This window comes from Rattus norvegicus, chromosome 4 (genome assembly GCF_021556685.1).
Source record: "Rattus norvegicus strain SHRSP/BbbUtx chromosome 4, alternate assembly SHRSP_T2T, whole genome shotgun sequence".
Lineage (NCBI taxonomy): Eukaryota > Metazoa > Chordata > Mammalia > Rodentia > Muridae > Rattus > Rattus norvegicus.
In genome coordinates this window covers 49696080-49720598 of record NC_141537.1, presented here as the reverse complement: position 1 = coordinate 49720598, position 24519 = coordinate 49696080, and positions in this window count along the sequence as shown.

Genomic DNA, 24519 nt, shown 5'->3' with positions numbered 1-24519 from the left:
ATATTAGCCCAAAAGCTCGGAATACCCAAGAAACAATTCACAGATTATATGAAGCTCAAGAGGAAGGAAGACCAAAATTTGGATGCTCCAGTCCTTCTCATAATAGAGAACAAAATATTTACAGAAGGAATTGCAGGGACAAAGAGTGGAGCAGGGACTGAAGAAAAGGTCATCCAGAGACTGCCCCACCTGGGGATCCATTCCATATGCAATCACCAAACCCATTCACTACTGCAGATGCCAAGAAGTGCTTGCTGAGAGGAGCCTGATATGGATGCCTTCTGAGAGGCTCTGCTAAAGCCTCACTGATACAGATTAAGATGCTTGCAACTAACCATCAGACTGAGCACAGGGACTGCAATGGAGGAGTTAGAGAAAGGATTGAAGGAGCTGACAGGGTTTGCAACGCCATAGGAAGAAAAACAATATCAACCAACCAGACAACCCAGAGCTCCTGAAGACTAAACCACCAACCAGTGAGTACACATGGAGGAACCCATGGCTCCAGCTGCATATGTAGCAGAGGATGGCATTGTCTGTTATCAATCGAAGATGCCCTTGGCCCCGTGAAGGATCCCTTTTCCCAGCATAGGGTAATGCCAGGGTGTTGAGGTAGGAATGGATGGGTCAGAGTAGTAGCATCTTCATAGAAACAGGGGTGGGGTAGGGAAGATGGAAGAGGGGGGAACAGGGAAAGGGATACAATTTGAAATATAAATACATAAAATATCCAATAAAAGTACAGTAAAATGAAATTAAAATAGAAAGAGTTGATCCAAGTCTTTAAGAAAGTGATAGGAACTTTAGGAAATGGGGTCCAAGGAGAAAATATGCACCTGAAAATGGGTTCTAAGTTAAGTTGGTCATCATCATTTCTCATCATTTGATTTCTGGTCCCTATCAGAGATGTGTTAAGACATGCTCAGCCATCACAGTGCTTTGTCTTATCACTAACCCAGAAACAAAAGATTCAAGAACTATAGAGTGAACTTCTTAAAAGCATGAGGCACAATGCATCTTTCCTATTTTAAATTATTTGTAGGATGTGTTCTTTCACACAGGAACACTGATAACCATAGAATTAACACTGGTTATTTGTTCACTCTGAAGGTGTGTCATAGTTTAAGAAATAAGAAAGTCACTATAAACGATCTGTAATTGCAAATGTTTGAACAAAATAGTAATGAAGGTAAATTTTATAAGATTTATTAATCCATGTTTAATATGAAAAAAACTGACAATCTATATTTCAGAGTGATTGTATCAACAATATGGCTGCAGCTGCTATGTTAAATAGCATAGTTTTAAGTCACAATTTTTTCCATGTTAGTGAATTCCATTGAACTTTATGCAAAGTACATATACTGTCTTCTGGAGAATTGTAAGGAAACCAGCTCTTCTGTCTCTCTCTGTCTCTCTCTCTGTCTCTCTCTCTCTCTCTCTCTCTCTCTCTCTCTCTCTCTCTCACACACACACACACACACACACACACACACACACACACAGGTGCCTATGGCCTCTTCACCGGGAGAGTCGGGTGTAATTTCTTCTGGATATCAGCATAATATTGCAGTAGATTTCAAGTGTAACAGAGGGAATAAAATCAAATTTGTTTTCACAAACTGCTCCATCACCATTTCTTCTGAGGTAAATGATAGGAAAAGGTTTGAAAGATAACACACCTATTGAATATGTTCTACCAGACTAAAAAAGCCAAAAGAAATAGAATTCAAAATTTACACTGTGCTTCACAGGAACCTGTATGAAGACAGCATACAGTACCATAGGCATTGTAAGCAAAAAGGAAGAGGAAGAGGAGGAGGGAAGAGGAGGCACCTCGAGAAGGAAATGAGATAGAGGTAAAAGCTCTGACTTATTCTCTTGACTTTCATGAATATATCTTTTATTTGTCCTAACAACACAGCAGATAATTTTCATTTATGATGAGACTTAAGTAAGGTCTGGGAAAAATAGTTTATTCCCTACATCATGTTATTCCATGGAAAATTTTGTTTGCTAAGCTTTTTATTTTCAATATTCATTATCTAGAAAGTAGAGAGATGATTCAACATTCAAGAAGACTGCTGTGACTGCCATAACAAGGTTTTCTCTTGTCACTGGCCCAGAATCAAAAGACTCAAGAGCTATTGAGTGAAACATCTGCAACTGTGATGCAGAATAAACCTTTCCTACTTTTGAATTGTTTCCTATTTTTAACCTTGCAGAGCATGTAAGCACCCACATCAAATAGTTAACAGCTGCCTGCAGCTCTAGCTACATGGTGATTTGATGCCATCTACTCCAAAAAGAGTACATAAACTCAGGCAAGAGCTCACATGTCCACAATAATTTAAAAATCCTTTACATTTCATTATAAAAACAAAATAAAACAATGGTGGTTACTAGATACGTGTCCTAGTCAAGAATTTATTATTGTGAACTGCATAATCATGACAAATTCTATTAATAGAAGCTTACAGTTTCAGGGATTTTGTCCATTATAATTATGTCAGGGAGCATGGCAGCAGGTAGGCAGGTGCTGGAGTATCTGAAATTACATCCTGATACATACCTATAGGGTGAAAGAGAGAGTCAGAGAGGGAGAGAGGGAGAAAGAGAGACAGAGAGACAGAGACAGAGAGAGAGACAGAGACAGAGGGAAAGGAAAAGGGAGAGAGAGGGAGAGGGAAAGGGAGAGGGAGAGGGAGAGGGAGAGGGAGAGGGAGAGGGAGAGGGAGAGGGAGAGGGAGAGGGAGAGGGAGAGGGAGAGGGAGAGGGAGAGGGAGAGGGAGAGGGAGAGGGAGGACCTGGCTTTTGCTTTTGAAATCTCAAAGCCCACTGTGATACTTTTTCGACCAAGACCACACCTCCTTATCCTTCTCACGATGGCCTAGCATTTAAATAAATACATGAGCCTACAGGGGTCCACCTAATTCAAACCATCATGAAAATAAAGAATAAAAAGCTAGGATTTAGTGGATTTTTAGGCTAATACATATATATATATGTCATACACACAAACATACATATATATATGCATATATATGGATAGTATCGATCACATACCATTGTGTATTTATATAAATGCACAGAGAAGAGAAAGGAGCATAAGAATGAACCCTGATGAAGACTACTGACTTCGGTGGCATTGATGTTCCCATGTAGGTCTGTCAAATGACAAATGAACAACATTGGAGGCAAATATAGAAAATATGCAGTCATGAATGTGTGGGGCAGGGCTTAAGGGCAAACTATTTGTCTTCTATTAGTAGTTCTGTTGTAAAACTGAACTGATCTAGAAATTAAAATCTTGGTAAACACGATTCATTGTAAAGGATCATGCCTTCCAAGGCTAAACACAACCATGGTATTAATTACAGAATCATAAGACTCGACCCTTGGATCTGGTTTAGAATCTAAGGCAGAAGTCTGTTCTCCATGGGATCACTCATGAGTATTGGAAAGATAGCTCAGAACAGCAGGATCAGGGACTAAAATAATTCAGTCAATTTAGAAACAGCATCGGCAACATTTAAAAGCCCTATGCCCTTGTACTTTTATTGAACAAAACATTACAACATATCGCTGGGATTTTAGAATGGAACTGAGAAACTAGGAACTACATCAGTTGTATATCAATATGGTTAATAATAATTCATGTATGACTAGGTTTTTCCTATTGCAGAATAATATTCAGGCTAAAGGAAGAAAGCTTACTTTACTGTCAGAAAACTAAGTTAAAGTATGGTGTCAGAGTGGTGCTGGGATATCTCTGCTACGTGGCATCACTGCAGTAAGAAGCCTGCAGATGCAGAGGGAAAGAAATAGTTTGGTTTGTTGACAATTTCCCATGAAAGCTTTTAAAATCCCTTATGAGAATATATGGACCACTAGGAAGAGGGGTTTTTCTGTAATACATTAGCCTTATAAGCATTTAGAAAACCCACTGAAAGCATCAGTGAGAAATGATCCATAGGAGGAGGATAATCTAAAATGCTAATTGTGAAATACTCTTTTCTGGAAAGTTTGTCACTTTTGCCAACCCTGGGTTCACAGCAAATCCTTCCTCTAATTGAAATGCCTATAGATGGGATGAATCATTAACAGTTCCATCAAAGGAGGGAAAAGAAGGTGGAGAACTGAAAACAGAAACTGAGGGACTGAGAATGGATGACCACTTGTCACATCAGATATGATCATCTCTACATCAGTTCATATCAGCCTAAGAAGATGATCCAGTGGGCTTTGTGAGGTAAGCATTGTGGGAAATATGAAGTAAAGAAAGAACAGTAATTATGGCCCTTAGGTTTCCAGGGATATTCAGTATTTCTCACATAACCATTTAAAGAATGAAAATCTCTGAGAAAGATGGGGCTTGGGTAAGCAGATTATTTTTTTAGGACAAGTCAAGGAAGAAGTTCATAATTATTTATGTTATTTTTATACCCATTCCCGTATATACAAGTAGAATATTTGATACTTTTCAAATCTCTGTTGTTACTTTTAAAATTGGACTTCTTTGAAAATGCTACTGCTCAGCTAAGGTACTGATTTTTAACGATTCCATTAGACTTATTAATTTTATTTTATGTTTTTGCACGAATGCATTTGTGCACAGCCATGTACATCCATGTTGCCTGTAGGTGTTAGAAGACAGAATTGGAATTCCTGGAATGCAGTTATGGATGGCTGTGGACCACTGTTTGGGTGCTGGAAATCAAAGCTTTGTCCTCCCTCTGAAAACACAATAACCACTAAGCGATACATTTAGGTCACTTTCATGTAAATTGCAAAGGTTTCTTTTTACATTTCTGGTTGTTTCTTTAATGTGTCACTACCACAAAGTATAACACACTTTCAATAATCTGGAATGGTACCAATTTTCAAAAGGATTGCATTAATGATGTCTATTAAATACTCTGATTCTCAGATGGTTGTTTCTCAAATTTTATGAACATAGGATAGCAAATCCTTTCAAAAAATCTCTGATGTATTTATTTGCTTCATTATACACGTAAGTACCTTACTTCCAAGCTCCAGGACAAAAGTTCCTTCACTCTCACTGTGGAAATAATAACTTTATTAAAGATCAGTAATTAAAAAGTTCAATTATTTGTTTTTTGAATGCATACTAATGTCTTGTTGACATGGGAGACTTCAGTCCCGTATCTCACTTCTGGACTGTGATGTTCTTAAATGTAAAATAAATAGAGGATTCTGAAAGTTTAGTTTAATACATGTTTTATGAAAATCTTTGAGATTGATTGTGTACTGTGGAAATTCATCAAAGATATACTGGCATAAAATAATATGGTGTTTACTTGAAACTTCATGTTATTTATGGTCAATTTGTAGCATTATAATTAAACTCATTGGAGTAGAATCTAAGAAAAATTCTTCAGTTATTTAGTAAATTTCAGTAACTTTGGTAAGATGAGTTCTTACAACCCACAGGCATGGATATATAGATAGGTAGGTAGGTAGGTAGGTAGGTAGGTAGGTAGGTAGGTAGATAGACAGATATATAGATAGGTAGATAGTTAGATAGATAGATGATAGATACATAGATAGATAGATAGATAGATAGATAGATAGATAGATAGATAGATGTTAATTTTTATGTGTTTGGGTTTGTTTGTGGCTATGTTATAAACAAAAGTTTACATACTTCATGACATTGCAGAATAAGAGAAAATATAAAAGAAAAAAAGAGTAGTTTCCCAAATCTCCTAGTGAGTAAAGTCACTTATTGAGGGCAGAACAAATAATACATAATGCATTTTTTCAAGAATTATTGTTTCAAGGCTTTTGTGCCCCTTAAAATCTCCTGAGTAAGCTGAGTACAGATCATGCGAGAAATTGACTAGATGGAATTTTCCACTCGAAGGTTTGGATGCTGTCTTTGATGAAAACCGTGTTTGGGCTTTGTAGCTACAGAAACACCCCCAGAGACTTGCTTCTGAAGAATAAAAAAAATACTAATATCTAGAACAAAATGAAAAGGAATCAAAAAACAGCACAAAATCAAATACCAAAGAACTATAGGTATATAGTGCATCAATTTTTATTTTCAGCAGTGGGGCATTTCTAATAAATGCTTAAGATTTATAAAATTATATATGGATTTTCATTGATTTATTTATAAACTAAGGATGCTTTCTATGAGTAAATCACATTGATTTTACAGATCTAGTAATGCATAAAAACAAAATTGATTTGTTAATCTACAACTATTTTTAAGTAATTTTCCAGTATAATAAGTGTAAAAGTAAGAACTGATCTGAACACTACTTATATTCTTAGATTAAAAATGATTTTCCTCAGTTGATAAACAGTTATTTCTATACAATTTATTATTTCATGTGGATCCAGAAAAATATTTAAAAGACAACCATAAAAATAAACTTTTTTGTTTATTTTACACTATTGGATCCACCTCCTGGGGTGAGATTAATTCTCAGAGAATATTTTAGCTTTCAGTCTTCCCTTGATAAGACTTAATAGCCCTTATGGAGGTATAGTTGTGATTTCTCTTAAAATATAACCTTTTTGTTTTCTCACTATTATGGCTTGGTTATATTTCAGTGTTAGATCCTGAAGATAACAAAAGGAAATATCCTGGTTATCTTTACTGTTGAGGTAAAGAACAAAATGTCAATCAGAAATTAAAATAAAGGTTTTCCTTTTAGTTCTAGAGCCCAGGGAAGCTGGTGGAGTTGACAGATAGACTGCTGGCTAAATTAGTAGACAAGTACCCAAACACAGTTAGATAATAAATTGTGAAGGTTTTCAAAAGAAGTTTTAGTATACATGGATATTCCTGGTTTTAAAAAGTAATCAGATTCTGGTGGGTTTTTTTTCATGTGTACAAATATACTACTCTTTTGTCCATCATAAAAAAGAATGTTAAAAATATTTATACATGCGAACACAGGTCCTCTGGAAGAACAGAGCATTCTCTCCAACTCAAAATATAACTTTTCAGTTTTAAAAAATTATTTTCTGTGTATAAGTGTTTTGCCTGTATGTATGCCTGCATCATGTGCCCAGTGGTATCTACTCATGATATACCAGATGTGTGTGTGTGTGTGAGTGAGTGAGAGAGAGAGAGAGAGAGAGAGAGAGAGAGAGAGAGAGAGAGAATAAATTAGAGAAATGAGCATAGCAAGAAAATAAGACTATTAAAATATTGAGTTGCTAATCCTTCTCCAAATTATAAGACAAAACCTCAATGCCAGGGTTGTGTATAGGAAATCTGATTGTAGATGTTGGTCAGAGTAACCAGGAAACTATTTCTGATATCATTGGTGCCATATAGAAAACCATGATACCCAATTATTGAAGATATTCCACTCTCTGTAGACAGGATTTCAGAATTGAATCTGGAAATGACCGTGAAGTCTTGTTACCAAGGATTTGCTCTTGTAGGTTTATTAGCAGCTGTACAAGCTACCCCTGGAGAAAATCAGTCAAAAGTCTTATTCATCTGAAATCCCAATGAACTATAGGTATGACCAGCATGGTCATGTATTTTGAAACCTGAAACAGTGGCCCACATATCCTAGAAGTAAAAAAAATTACATAATATACATAATTAGACTTATGGCCTACTCAGTAGAAACTTCTAGAAAAATAAATATGGCCAATCTGTGGTTGGGTAGGCTTGGGACCTAGCAAAGAACCTATCTCTGCAGACTTACAAACCAGCATTTCTTTATCCTCATTTTACATATCTATCCTTACATACACAGATCAGTATAATTACAGATCCTCACCAAAGAAAGTCCAAGAAAAGGTTCTTTTTGCAGCAGACAAGTACAGAAAGTTATAACTTGTCAAAACGTCGAGGTCAGCTGACCTTGAGAAGTTGCCTTCAATTTATCAATTCGTATAGTTACTAAACAACTCCACCATTGCAGTGTCAGGAAATATTATGGAAAACAGATTGAAAAGCTTATAAAAGCCAGGACACTTTGGCAGAATAAAAACAAGCAAAACAAACACACACAGGACACAACAACAAAAACAAACCATAGAACTCAGAAGTCACACATTTACATTTAGGAGGGTGTGTTAGACATGGAAGTCACACATTTACATTTAGGAGGGTGTGTTAGACATGGAAGTCACACATTTACATTTAGGAGGATGTGTTAGGCATGGAAGTCACACATTTACATTTAGGAGGGTGTGTTAGACATGGAAGTCACACATTTACATTTAGGAGGATGTGTTAGACATGGAAGTCACATATTTACATTTAGGAGGATGTGTTAGACATGGAAGTCACATATTTACATTTAGGAGGGTGTGTTAGACATGGAAGTCACATATTTACATTTAGGAGGGTGTGTTAGACATGGAAGTCACATATTTACATTTAGGAGGGTGTGTTAGACATGGAAGTCACATATTTACATTTAGGAGGGTGTGTTAGACATGGAAGTCACATATTTACATTTAGGAGGATGTATTAGACATGGAAGTCACATATTTACATTTAGGAGGATGTGTTAGACATGGAAGTCACATATTTACATTTAGGAGGATGTGTTAGACATGGAAGTCACATATTTACATTTAGGAGGATGTGTTAGACATGGAAGTCACATATTTACATTTAGGAGGATGTGTTAGACATGGAAGTCACATATTTACATTTAGGAGGATGTGTTAGACATGGAAGTCACATATTTACATTTAGGAGGGTGTGTTATACATGGAAGGTGTTAGGAGAGGAGTGGAAGGTGAACATGATAAAGATATGCTGTATAAATTTCTCTAAGAACTAGTACAAATATTATATAGTACAAATAGAATTATATTATTGGACAAATTCCAGTGTTGGGTCCAAGAATATATAATAAACAGTTTATCAAAAATTGTCCACTTAGAGTGAATGGGAATAAATAAAGATATCCATAGTTAGATATTATGCAAAGTGAGAGAACTTATAACTCTCAGACCCAAGAAGGATGTCTCCATCAAATTCTCCTCCTCATAGCTCAGGAAACTCTGTAGAACAGGAGGCAGAAATCACATAAGAGCAAGAAGCCATAGAAGACACCGTGGAATCAAGATCCGGTAAGTTGAAGTGAGCAAAGTTCGTATGAACTCAGCAAGACAAAAGCAGCATAGCATTCACAGGGCCTGTGTGGGTCTGCAGCATGTCCTCTGTACTGACACTATGACTTCCAGCTTAGTGTTTTATGGGACTCCTGTGTGTCAGAATGTGTGCATTTCTGAGTCTTGTGCTTTCTCTTGTTCCGTTTCCTTCTATTAATCTCTCTTGTCAAAAATAGATATGATGATTTATTTTGTCTTACTCTATATAATTTGTTTTAATGAGCAAGAGGACTAAAACCTAGCTGCTGGGGATAATAGCCAGAGAGCATTTATATTTGTTGGGAGAGGAAAATCTGTTTTCTGAGAGTGATACTGGGTATATTAACCACTTTAGGGCAGGCCTCATGGTCAGGAAAGGTAGATAATGGACCCCCCTAGTTTTTATTTACTTATTTGATTGTTTGTTTGTTTTCTATTTCTTTATTAACTACATTTTTGTGGGGATGTTTAGGGGAGTTATTTCATTTTCCTGGTTTGGGAGGTGTTGTATTGTTTTTGTTTGTTTTTTGAGAAAGAACTTAAAGTTGAGTGATGGGTGAAGGGAGAGGAGTTAGAAGGAATTGGAGGAAAGCAGAATAAAATAAAATTATGTTTAAATTTAAAATTGTTTTAAATAATATAATTTAAAATATGATACACTAAAAAAGAGTAAAATGAAATTTGGAAAATAAGAGTGATACTGTGAATTCAACACTTTCTGGTCAGTGGATATAGATTGTACAATCTAATACTTTTATAAAGATTTAGGGGTTTATGTATGAAAAATAAAAAGTTTATCGAAATCATTTGGTCTCAGAAAATGTCTTAGACTGAGAATCTCTTATAAAATACGAATTTTAAACATTAATTTATACACAAACTCAATGCCAAGTGAGCTTATGGAGGTCACATTTAGGTAATCTGCAAAAATGCACACTTAGAGCAGTTGTCAATTCCAATGTATTTACTTTGCAAACTGTTAGAAAAAGCAAAATTATGATTAAACATTTCTATCTGATATATGAATGGATTAAATCATCCAGGAAAATTATATCTCCAATCATGAATCTCAATTGTGAACAGCTTGATACAACAGTAATTTTAACATTCAGAATAAAATAATTTTGTGCACAAATGTAACAAACAGATAAACAATATACTAGCATGGGAAGAATAATTTTACACTGCTTTATTGAAAAATGTATCAAAAATAAATTCTAGAATTAAATATGAATACCCACTGTGATATCATATGACAAATTTAACACTTACCAGTTTTTAATTCATCATTCCAAAGAAACTAAGTTAAAGTACATATCATCAGGAAACTTCTAGTTCCATCCATTTACTTGTAAAACTCAGAAAGTCCTCATTTAAAATGATTCCGAGTGAAGTATCTCAGACCCAAAAGGACATGTGCCGTATGTTCTCACTAATAAGTGGATATTAGCAAAAAAAAAAAAAAAAAAAAAAAAAAAAAAAAAAAAAAAAAAACAAAAAAAGCAAACAAAACAAAACAACCAAAAACCCCAGAATACAGAACACAGAAACCATAAAGGTCAACAAGTCAAACAGCCCAAGTGAATACGCCTCATTTCCACTTGGGGGAGAGAGAAAGCAAGAAAGGGGGAGGGAGGTACCTGGGAGGGAAAAGGAATAGGGGTGGGGAGAGGGTAACATGATCTGGTATTAGGTGGGGGAAATGGACTGAAGCCCTGAGCGCCAGCAGAAAGAATGGAAACAGGTAACCTCGGAGGTAGAAGGTTGGGAGGACCCTCCAGAATGTACCAGAGACCTGGGAATTGAGAGACTCTCAGGACTCAAAGGGGATAGGTTGGGTAAATGAAATGACCTACATTGGTGAGAGGGAATTTATAAAGCCCACCTGCAGCAGAAAGACAGGGCTTCAAGAGAGGGATTGTGTTGCTATTCCACAGTGAAAACTCTGATCCATAATTGTTCCATTCTGAAAAAAACTGCAGGGATAAAAATGGAGAAGAGCCTAAGGAAAATTGAAATCCAGCTCAAGGGAAGGCCCCATGATCTGACACCATTATTGAGGTTTTGGAGTGCTCACAAATGGACCTATTATGACTGCCCTCTGAAAGACCCAACAAGCAGCTGAAAGCTTCAGAGGCAGATATGTGCACTTAAGCAATGAACAGAAGCTGCTGACCCTTGTGGTTCAATTAAGGAAAAGCTGGGGGGAAGCTATAGAGGAGGACCAGAAAAGTCTCAATTAGCCTGGATCCCAGAGATCTCTGACACTGGATCACCAACTAGGCAGCATAGACCAGCTGATAAAAAGCACCCAAAACATATACAGCAGAGGACTGTGGGGGGTTGGGTTTAGTCAGAGAAGATGCACCTGACCCTCAAGGGACTGGAGGCCCCAGGGAGTTTAGAGGTCTGGTGGAGTGGGTAGGGTGGGGACATCCTTATGGAGACAGGGTGGGCGGGAAAGAGGTATGGGATGTGGTACAGATGAAGGGTAAACCGGGAGGGGAATAAAATCTGGAGTGTAAAACTAAATAAATGAAAGAAAGGAAAGAAGGAAGGAAGGAAGGAAGGAAGGAAGGAAGGAAGGAAGGAAGGAAAGAAACAAAGAAAGAAACTTCTAAGCAAATAACAAACTATATGCAAATAAATGAACATTGATAGACTATTGGTTTGATATAGCACAACATTTGCTTCACTGGAAACTAATTTAGATTAAATTTCATTCGATTCATCACATTTTAAGAAGTCTACTAATAACTAGAAAAATGTATGAAAAGGTTCTTAGATAATAAAGACAGAGTATGAATTACATTTTAGGATCAGTTAAAGATAAATACCCCAAAAGCAACGGAGGAGTGTTCGTCTTTATCCACATCCTTGCCAAATGTGTGTCACCTGAGTTTTTGATCTTAGCCATTCTGATTGGTGTAAGGTGCAATCTCAGGGTTGTTTGGATTTGCATTTCCCTGATGACTAAGGAGTTTGCAAACTTCTTTAAGTGCTTCAAAGCCATTCAAGATTCCTGTTTGAATACTTTGTTTAGATCTATACCCCATTCTTGATTAGGTTGTTTGGTTTCTTGGTGGTTAGCTTTTTGAGTTTTCTCTCTCTCTCTCTCTCTCTCTCTCTCTCTCTCTCTCTCTCTCTCTCTCTCTCTCTCTCTTTCTCTCTCTCTCTCTATATATATACATATACATATATAGATAGATAGATATAGATATAGATATCAGCCCTCCATCAGATGTGGAATCAATGAAGACTCTTTCCCAAAAAGTAGATTACTGATTTGTGCATTGCTTGTGAGATTGCGAACTGGTAAAACAACTCTGGAAATCAATCTGGCAGTTTCTCAGAAAATTGTAATTAGATCTACATGAAGACACAATATACTACTCTTGGGCATATACCCAAAAGATGCCTCGTCATGCCATAGGGGCACATGATCCACTATGTCCATAGAGGCCTTATTTGTGATAGCCAGAAGCTAGATATAACCCAGATGTCCTACAAAACAAGAATAGAGGCAGAAATTGTGGTTTATCTATACAATAGAATATTACTCAGCTATTAAGAATGAGGACATCCTACGTTTTGTAGGCAAATGAATAAAACTAGAAAATATCATCCTGAGTGATGTAACTCATACCCAAAAGGACATGCATGGTATGTGCTCACTAGTAAGTGAATACTAGCCAAAAATACAGACTACCTACGATAGAAATCACAGATCTCAAAAAGGTCCACCACCTGAAGGGCCCAAGTGAGGATGCCTCAATCCCACTTGGGAGGGAGAAGAAAGCAGTCACAGGAGGGTGGAGTAGGAGGGAGAGATCTGGGTGGGAAAGGCGACAGGGAGGGGAAGAAGGGAACATGATCAGATATTAGAGGGAGAACAGGGTTGAAGGAGGGAACATGAATAAATCTATTTATAAACCTTTGAAATAAAGTAATTCAGGGAACAAATTCAAATATTTATTCTATGCAATTCAATGAATTTAGTCTTTCTTTATGAACCTTTTCAAATAAAATACTACAAAAAGTATGATGAGTAGGGCAACTCAAATTCAATGCTTTTCGTTTCTGAGTGACTATAATTATAATTAATCTCCACAAACAAAAATCAAACAAGCAAAAATCAGAACAGTGAACAAAATTAACCAACCTTGAAACTCAGTGAAAATTGGGGCTGTCTATGTCACCAGTCAGTTTTGTTTACTGTAACACTATGATCAAGCAGAAAGAACTCTGGATTTGGTAAACAAAAACTGTTATAGTTATGCAGGCAAATAAATTAATTTGTCGTATTCTTTTTTTTTCTGAGGATGTCACTTAATCACTTATGATGCCGTTTTGTTGGACAGCTTTTAGACTATGATGGTAAATGATTTAGTGAACTTTTAAGAATAAAAATGTTTATTTTATAGTGTCTCATATATGAATATAGCCATGTTGATGAAATGTAAGATATTGTCATTTAATAGTCTGGAACTGGAAACTAGGGCATAGTAACATGCACTGTCAACTGCTTGTCATATTCTTAATTTTTACAGCATTAACAACATAATAATGCTATCTTCATAATATAGTTATGTATCTTCATACCTCCTCTAAAACTCTTACTATGCAGTAACTAAAGGATCCTGATTTAGAAGTCATAAATACACTTTATAGACTAATAAATAGTTTAATAATACTCTCGTGTCACTTTGTTCAGAAGAGAAAACAACCATGCCAAAGCACCATAGGTGAGGAAAGAATTTCTTAGGTGTACAATTTCTAGTTATAACCATTCACCAAGGGAAGCCAAGCTGGTAACTCTAGCAGAAGTTGAAAATAGACCTGTTTGTTATTCTACACAGTATGACTTCTGACTAAGGACTTCATTTCACATTGAACCAAGTACAACCAAAACTATGAAGGAAGCTTTTGTTGCCTGACAGGGATGCTTCCTCTTACTTAGGTTTCTTGTATATCCCAGGATCACTTAACTAAGGAAGGGTGCTTCCAACACTAGGCTGGTACTTTTTATCCCAATTAACAGTGAAGAAAATCTCACACAGAATGTCCCACAGGTCAATCTGAGATAGGAAGTTCTATAATTGAGGTTCTTGTTCCAGGTAATTCTAGGCTATGTCAGATAGAAAGTTAAAAGTACCAAAAATCCTACTAATGTCTGATCATTGTAAAAATTAGTATCATAATATTGATTAAAAAGAAAGTTATGTGAAGGGCAAAGTAGGGTTTTGTATTACTTTTGTTACTCTTCTATGACTCTAAATTTAGAGATAAATTTATAATTAATTAAAAAATTCTATTACATAATATGGTTGGTGTTTTATAGTTTGTTTTTTTATGAGAGGAAGAAAGTACATTTATGGCAGGATAGAAAGAAGAGATTATCTATATTTAATACATTGTCCCTTTCCCCTTAAAAGTCACTTCAATTTCTGCCTAGGAAAGAGGGACCATGCCTGCCTATAAATAGTTATATCAGAGATTCTAACCACCGTGTTGAGGCTCAAGGGTTTTAGTGTATGAATAATGAAAGGCAAAAGCAAGTCTCTTTGTGCCCAAACAAATGCAATAACAGCAGTCCTGTGAACCTCCTGGCTTTGAAGTAAATTCCAGAATAAGCCAGCTCAGCAATCCCAACTGACAACAGAGAAGCAAAAGGCAAACAGTGGCCTTCCATGCACCACCTGAACAAGTTGCAGAGCTCATCAAAGGGCCCTGGACCTTGAGCTGTTTGCAATCAGGTTCCCAGTGTCAAACCTGAGCATGTTCCTCTCCCGGTCGCCAGGTCAGACCATAGTACAATGCTCTCCTTCCAGCTATTCATTTTCTTATTCCCCTTTGCCTCTTACGATGTGAATTCCTACTGAAGATTAAATATTTAATAATTTAATAAGCAAAGAAAAAATTATAGTATAGTATCATTTAACAAAGTTGGGAAATGTTTATTCTTTAAAAACTACACAACTATAATTTACGTTTATAAAACAGAAATCTTATCAGGCCTTTTTTTCTTGTGTCAGGAGAGAATGTTTTCCCTAGTGCAGTTTTACTGCTTCAGAGAAAAATTGCCCAACTACCCATAATTCCACTGAAACACAATCTTTTCAAACTTTCAGGTAATTGAAAGTATACTTAAAACTATTGACTGCTTATCAATTGTCATGCTGTTTTAAAGACTTGTCTTGACATGTGTTGATAGAATATAGCAGGTACAGGGATATTCCATTTCATACTTAACAGTGAACACTAATGATCACGTACTAGAAATCATGGTACTGGGAGACCACAAAAGAAGAAAGACTGATCCTCCTGAAAAACATCTCCACATAAGTCGGAGACATCATTCCTCAATTTTATGCCAATGAGAGGCTTAGTATTTAAAAGGATATCTGCTAATTAAAATATTTATGATTTTTAGCACAGAAAAAAAATTAGTATGCTTATCTTTTTGGTCTTACGTGATAATGAGCTTTTTGCCTTTTAGTCATGTTTAAGACCAGATGTTTTAAAACAAAGTTATGCATAAAAATTAGACTACTACACATTCATTTAAAAACTACACAGAAATATATACACTTGTACTTATTAAAACACACATTACGGCTGCCGCTGCAGAGAGCCCCTGGGCAGCACCCCACGAGCGAACTTGAGCCTCGGGACCACAGGTAAGACCAAATTTTCTGCTGCAAGAAAGCTGCCTGGTGAGCTTGGGACACACGGAAGCAGAATTTCTCTAGAACCGGGCACGTTCTGTGTTTACCGGAAGTCCCACACCCGCGGATCCCGGCCCGCAGCAGCTCTCTGCTCCCAGACCCGGTGAGAGAGAGACCCAACCGCCTGGTCAGGTGGGCACTCCTGAGGCTGCAGAGCAGAAGAGACCACCAACACTGCTCACCCCTGCCCACATCCCTGGCCCAAGAGGAAACTGTATAAGGCCTCTGGGCTCCCGTGGGGGAGGGCCCAGGAGCGGCAGGACCCCTGCCACAGACACCGCCGGACCCTGAAGGAAACAGACCGGATAAACAGTTCTCTGCACCCAAATCCCGTGGGAGGGAGAGCTAAACCTTCAGAGAGGCAGACAGGCCTGGGAAACCAGAAGAGACTGCTCCCTGAACACACATCTCGGACGCCAGAGGAAAAAGCCAAAGACCATCTGGAACCCTGGTGCACTGAAGCTCCCGGAAGGGGCGGCACAGGTCTTCCTGGTTGCTGCCGCTGCAGAGAGCCCCTGGACAGCACCCCACGAGCAAACCTGAGCCTCGGGACCACAGGTAAGACCAAATTTTCTGCTGCAAGAAAGCTGCCTGGTGAACTCAAGACACAGGCCCACAGGAACAGCTGAAGACCTGTAGAGAGGAAAAACTACACGCCTGAAAGCAGAACACTCTGTCCCCATAACTGACTGAAAGAGAGGAAAACAGGTCTACAGCACTCCTGACACACAGGCTTATAGGACAGTCTAGCCACTGTCAGAAATAGCAGAACAAAGTAACACTAGAGATAATCTGATGGCGAGAGGCAAGCGCAGGAACCCAAGCAACAGAAACCAAGACTACATGCCATCATCGGAGCCCAAATCTCCCACCAAAACAAACATGGAATATCCAAACACACCAGAAAAGCAAGATCTAGTTTCAAAATCATATTTGATCATGATGCTGGAGGACTTCAGGAAAGACTTGAACACACTTAGGGAAGCACAGGAAAACATTAATAAACAAGTAAAAGCCTACAGAGAGGAATCGCAAAAATCCCTGAAAGAATTCCAGGAAAACACAATCAAACAGTTGAAGGAATTAAAAATGGAAATAGAAACAATCAAGAAAGAACACATGGAAACAACCCTGGATATAGAAAACCAAAAGAAGAGACAAGGAGCTGTAGATACAAGCTTCACCAACAGAATACAAGAGATGGAAGAGAGAATCTCAGGAGCAAAAGATTCCATAGAAATCATTGACTCAACTGTCAAAGATAATGTAAAGCGGAAAAAGCTACTGGTCCAAAACATACAGGAAATCCAGGACTCAATGAGAAGATCAAACCTAAGGATAATAGGTATAGAAGAGAGTGAAGACTCCCAGCTCAAAGGACCAGTAAATATCTTCAACAAAATCATAGAAGAAAACTTCCCTAACCTAAAAAAAGAGATACCCATAGACATACAGGAAGCCTACAGAACTCCAAATAGATTGGACCAGAAAAGAAACACCTCCCGTCACATAATTGTCAAAACACCAAACGCACAAAATAAAGAAAGAATATTAAAAGCAGTAAGGGAAAAAGGTCAAGTAACATATAAAGGGAGACCTATCAGAATCACACCAGACTTCTCGCCAGAAACTATGAAGGCCAGAAGATCCTGGACTGATGTTATACAGACCCTAAGAGAACACAAATGCCAGCCCAGATTACTGTATCCAGCAAAACTCTCAATTAACATTGATGGAGAAACCAAGATATTCCATGACAAAACCAAATTTACACAATATCTTTCTACAAATCCAGCACTACAAAGGATAATAAATGGTAAAGCCCAACATAAGGAGGCAAGCTATACCCTAGAAGAAGCAAGAAACTAATCGTCTTGGCAACAAAACAAAGAGAATGAAAGCACACAAACATAACCTCACATCAAATATGAATATAACGGGAAGCAATAATCACTATTCCTTAATATCTCTCAATATCAATGGCCTCAACTCCCCAATAAAAACACATAGATTAACAAACTGGATACGCAACGAGGACCCTGCATTCTGCTGCCTACAGGAAACACACCTCAGAGACAAAGACAGACACTACCTCAGAGTGAAAGGCTGGAAAACAACTTTCCAAGCAAATGGTCAGAAGAAGCAAGCTGGAGTAGCCATTCTAATATCAAATAAAATCAATTTCCAACTAAAAGTCATCAAAAAAGATAAGGAAGGACACTTCATATTCATCAAAGGAAAAATCAACCAAGATGAACTCTCAATCCTAAATATCTATGCCCCAAATACAAGGGCACCTACATATGTAAAAGAAACCTTACTAAAGCTCAAAACACACATTGCACCTCACACAATAATAGTGGGAGATTTCAACACCCCACTCTCATCAATGGACAGATCATGGAAACAGAAATTAAACAGTGATGTAGACAGACTAAGAGAAGTCATGAGCCAAATGGACTTAACGGATATTTATAGAACATTCTATCCTAAAGCAAAAGGATATACCTTCTTCTCAGCTCCTCATGGTACTTTCTCCAAAATTGACCATATAATTGGTCAAAAAACGGGCCTCAACAGGTACAGAAAGATAGAAATAATCCCATGCGTGCTATCGGACCACCACGGCCTAAAACTGGTCTTCAATAACAATAAGGGAAGAATGCCCACATATACGTGGAAATTGAACAATGCTCTACTCAATGATAACCTGGTCAAGGAAGAAATAAAGAAAGAAATTAAAAACTTTTTAGAATTTAATGAAAATGAAGATACAACATACTCAAACTTATGGGACACAATGAAAGCTGTGCTAAGAGGAAAACTCATAGCGCTGAGTGCCTGCAGAAAGAAACAGGAAAGAGCATATGTCAGCAGCTTGACAGCACACCTAAAAGCTCTAGAACAAAAAGAAGCAAATACACCCAGGAGGAGTAGAAGGCAGGAAATAATCAAACTCAGAGCTGAAATCAACCAAGTAGAAACAAAAAGGACCATAGAAAGAATCAACAGAACCAAAAGTTGGTTCTTTGAGAAAATCAACAAGATAGATAAACCCTTAGCCAGACTAACGAGAGGACACAGAGAGTGCGTCCAAATTAACAAAATCAGAAATGAAAAGGGAGACATAACTACAGATTCGGAGGAAATTCAAAAAATCATCAGATCTTACTATAAAAACCTATATTCAACAAAATTTGAAAATCTTCAGGAAATGGACAATTTCCTAGACAGATACCAGGTATCGAAGTTAAATCCGGAACAGATAAACCAGTTAAACAACCCCATAACTCCTAAGGAAATAGAAGCAGTCATTAAAGGTCTCCCAACCAAAAAGAGCCCAGGTCCAGACGGGTTTAGTGCAGAATTCTATCAAACCTTCATAGAAGACCTCATACCAATATTATCCAATTTATTCCACAAAATTGAAACAGATGGAGCCCTACCGAATTCCTTCTACGAAGCCACAATTACTCTTATACCTAAACCACACAAAGACACAACAAAGAAAGAGAACTTCAGACCAATTTCCCTTATGAATATCGACGCAAAAATACTCAATAAAATTCTGGCAAACCGAATTCAAGAGCACATCAAAACAATCATCCACCATGATCAAGTAGGCTTCATCCCAGGCATGCAGGGATGGTTTAATATACGGAAAACCATCAACGTGATCCATTATATAAACAAACTGAAAGAACAGAACTACATGATCATTTCATTAGATGCTGAGAAAGCATTTGACAAAATTCAACACCCCTTCATGATAAAAGTCCTGGAAAGAATAGGAATTCAAGGCTCATACCTAAACATAGTAAAAGCCATATACAGCAAACCAGTTGCTAACATTAAACTAAATGGAGAGAAACTTGAAGCAATCCCACTAAAATCAGGGACTAGACAAGGCTGCCCACTCTCTCCCTACTTATTCAATATAGTTCTTGAAGTTCTAGCCAGAGCAATCAGACAACAAAAGGAGATCAAAGGGATACAGATCGGAAAAGAAGAGGTCAAAATATCACTATTTGCAGATGACATGATAGTATATTTAAGTGATCCCAAAAGTTCCACCAGAGAACTACTAAAGCTGATAAACAACTTCAGCAAAGTGGCTGGGTATAAAATTAACTCAAATAAATCAGTTGCCTTCCTCTATACAAAAGAGAAACAAGCCGAGAAAGAAATTAGGGAAACGACACCCTTCATAATAGACCCAAATAATATAAAGTACCTCGGTGTGACTTTAACCAAGCAAGTAAAAGATCTGTACAATAAGAACTTCAAGACACTGAGGAAAGAAATTGAAGAAGACCTCAGAAGATGGAAAGATCTCCCATGCTCATGGATTGGCAGGATTAATATAGTAAAAATGGCCATTTTACCAAAAGCAATCTACAGATTCAATGCAATCCCCATCAAAATACCAATCCAATTCTTCAAAGAGTTAGACAGAACAATTTGCAAATTCATCTGGAATAACAAAAAACCCAGGATAGCTAAAGCTATCCTCAACAATAAAAGGACTTCAGGGGGAATCACTATCCCTGAACTCAAGCAGTATTACAGAGCAATAGTGATAAAAACTGCATGGTATTGGTACAGAGACAGACAGATAGACCAATGGAATAGAATTGAAGACCCAGAAATGAACCCACACACCTATGGTCACTTGATTTTTGACAAAGGAGCCAAAACCATCCAATGGAAAAAAGATAGCATTTTCAGCAAATGGTGCTGTTTCAACTGGAGGGCAACATGTAGAAGAATGCAGATCGATCCATCCTTATCACCCTGTACAAAGCTTAAGTCCAAGTGGATCAAGGACCTCCACATCAAACCAGACACACTCAAACTAATAGAAGAAAAACTAGGGAAGCATCTGGAACACATGGGCACTGGAAAAAATTTCCTGAACAAAACACCAATGGCTTATGCTCTAAGATCAAGAATCGACAAATGGGATCTCATAAAACTGCAAAGCTTCTGTAAGGCAAAGGACACTGTGGTTAGGACAAAACGGCAACCAACAGATTGGGAAAAGATCTTTACCAATCCTACAACAGATAGAGGCCTTATTTCCAAAATATACAAAGAACTCAAGAAGTTAGACCGCAGGGAAACAAATAACCCTATTAAAAAATGGGGTTCAGAGCTAAACAAAGAATTCACAGCTGAGGAATGCCGAATGGCTGAGAAACACCTAAAGAAATGTTCAACATCTTTAGTCATAAGGGAAATGCAAATCAAAACAACCCTGAGATTTCACCTCACACCAGTGCGATTGGCTAAGTTCAAAAACTCAGGTGACAGCAGATGCTGGCGAGGATGTGGAGAAAGAGGAACACTCCTCCATTGTTGGTGGGATTGCAGACTGGTAAAACCATTCTGGAAATCAGTCTGGAGGTTCCTCAGAAAATTGGACATTGAACTGCCTGAGGATCCAGCTATACCTCTCTTGGGCATATACCCAAAAGATGCCTCAACATATAAAAGAGACACGTGCTCCACTATGTTCATCGCAGCCTTATTTATAATAGCCAGAAGCTGGAAAGAACCCAGATGCCCTTCAACAGAGGAATGGATACAGAAAATGTGGTACATCTACACAATGGAATATTACTCAGCTATCAAAAACAACGAGTTTATGAAATTCGTAGGCAAATGGTTGGAACTGGAAAATATCATCCCGAGTGAGCTAACCCAATCACAGAAAGACATACATGGTATGCACTCATTGATAAGTGGCTATTAGCCCAAATGCTTGAATTACCCTAGATCCCTAGAACAAACGAAACTCAAGACGGATGATCAAAATGTGAATGCTTCACTCCTTCTTTAAATGAGGAAAAAGAATACCCTTGGCAGGGAAGGGAGAGGCAAAGATTAAAACAGAGACTGAAGGAACACCCATTCAGAGCCTGCCCCACATGTGGCCCATACATATACAGCCACCCAATTAGACAAGATGGATGAAGCAAAGAAGTGCAGACCGACAGGAGCCGGATGTAGATCGCTCCTGAGAGACACAGCCAGAATACAGCAAATATAGAGGCGAATGCCAGCAGCAAACCACTGAACTGAGAATAGGTCCCCTATTGAGGAATCAGAGAAAGAACTGGAAGAGCTTGAAGGGGCTCGAGACCCCAAAAGTACAACAATGCCAAGCAACCAGAGCTTCCAGGGACTAAGCCACTACCTAAAGACTATACATGGACTGACCCTGGACTCTGACCCCATAGGTAGCAATGAATATCCTAGTAAGAGCACCAGTGGAAGGGGAAGCCCTGGGTCCTGCTAAGACTGAACCCACAGTGAACTAGTCTATGGGGGGAGGGCGGCAATGGGGGGAGGGTTGGGAGGGGAACACCCATAAGGAAGGGGAGGGGGGAGGGGGATGTTTGCCCGGAAACCGGGAAAGGGAATAACACTCGAAATGTATATAAGAAATACTCAAGTTAATAAAAAAAAAAAAAAAAACAAAAAAAAAACACACATTACTTTCAAAAGAGGAAAAATATTAATATCTTCATTATTTAAATTGCATTTATATTTAACTAGTATGTAAAACATACAGCTCATACAGAAAACCAAATGTTTGATGAGCCCATGTACTCTATATCTATATCTATGTATCTATGTATCTATCTATGTATCTATGTATCTATGTATCTATGTATCTATGTATCTATGTATCTATCTATCTATCTATCTATCTCTCTCTCTCTCTATATATATATATATATATACATACACACACACATACACATACATAATTACATCAGATTAAATGCAGTGAAAAACATTTACTTTTTTAGGGTAAAAATTCACCACAACTTATCATCTCTAATTATAACAGCTTAGAACCCATTGATCAAACTATCTCAATCCATCCATCTTTCTATAATAAAAAATAAACAGTCAAATAAATAACAACTTCCAAATTATTATGTTTACACATGTGACATATATAACATCAAAAAATTTCCTATTACTCTTTAATCTTCTGCACATAATTTTATATTTTTATCAGTTAACTAAATCCAAGGCTACTGGTCCAAAACATACAGGAAATCCAGAACTCAATGAGGAGATCAAAACTAACGATAATAGGTATAGAAGAGAGTGAAGATTCCCAGCTCAAAGGACCAGTACATATCTTCAACAAAATCATAGAAGAAAACTTCCCTAACCTAAAGAAAGAGATACCCATAGGAATACAAGAAGCCTACAGAACTCCAAATAGATTGGACCAGAAAAGAAACACCTCCCGTCACATAATAGTCAAAACAACAAATGCACAAAATAAAGAAAGAATGTTAAAAGCAGGAAGGGAAAAAGGTCAAATAACATATAAAGGCAGACCTATCAGAATCACACCAGACTTTTCGCCAGAGACTATGAAAGCTGAAAGATCCTGGACAGATGTCATACAGACCCTAAGAGAACACAAATGCCAGCCCAGGTTACTGTATACTGCAAAACTCTCAATTAACATTGATGGAGAAACCAAGATATTCCATGACAAAAACAAATTTACACTATATCTTTCTACAAATTCAGAACTACAAAGGATAATAAATGGTAAAGCCCAACATATGGAGGCAAGCTACACCCTAGAAGAAGCAAGAAACTAATCGTCTTGGCAACAAAACAAAGAGAAGAAAAGTATACAAACATAACCTCATATCCAAATATGAATATAACAGGAAGCAATAATCACTATTCCTTAATAATCTCTCAACATCAATGGACTCAACTCCACAATAAAAAGACATAGATTAACAAACTGGATATGCAACGAGGACCCTGAATTCTGCTGCCTACAGGAAACACACCTCAGAGACAAAGACAGAACTACCTCAGAGTGAAAGGCTGGAAAACAACTTTCCAAGCAAATGGTCAGAAGAAGCAAGCTGGAGTAGCCATTCTAATATCAAATAAAATCAATTTTCAACTAAAAGTCAGCAAAAAAGATAAGGAAGGACACTTCATATTCATCAAAGGAAAAATCCACCAAGATGAACTCTCAATCCTAAATATCTATGCCCCAAATATAAGGGCACCTACATACATAAAAGAAATCTTACTAAAGCTCAAAACACACATTGCACCTCACACAATAATAGTAGGAGATTTCAACACCCCACTCTCATCAATGGACAGATCATGGAGACAGAAATTAAACAGAGACGTAGACAGATTCAGAGAAGTCATGAGCCAAATGGACTTAACAGATATTTATAGAACATTTTATCCTAAAGCAAAAGGATATACTTTCTTCTCAGCTCCTCATGGTACTTTCTCCAAAATTGACCATATAATTGGTGAAAAAAACGGGACTCAACAGGTACAGAAAGATAGAAATAATACCATGCGTGCTATCAGACCACCACGGCCTAAAGCTGGTCTTCAATAACAATAAGGGAAGAATGCCCACATATACGTGGAAATTGAACAATGCTCTACTCAATGATAACCTGGTCAAGGAAGAAATAAAGAAAGAAATTAATGACTTTTTAGAATTCAATGAAAATGAAGGTACAACATACTCAAACTTATGGGACACAATGAAAGCTGTGCTAAGAGGAAAACTCATAGCGCTGAGTGCCTGCAGAAAGAAACAGGAAAGAGCATGTGTCACCAGCTTGACAACATACCTAAAAGCTCTAGAACAAAAAGAAGC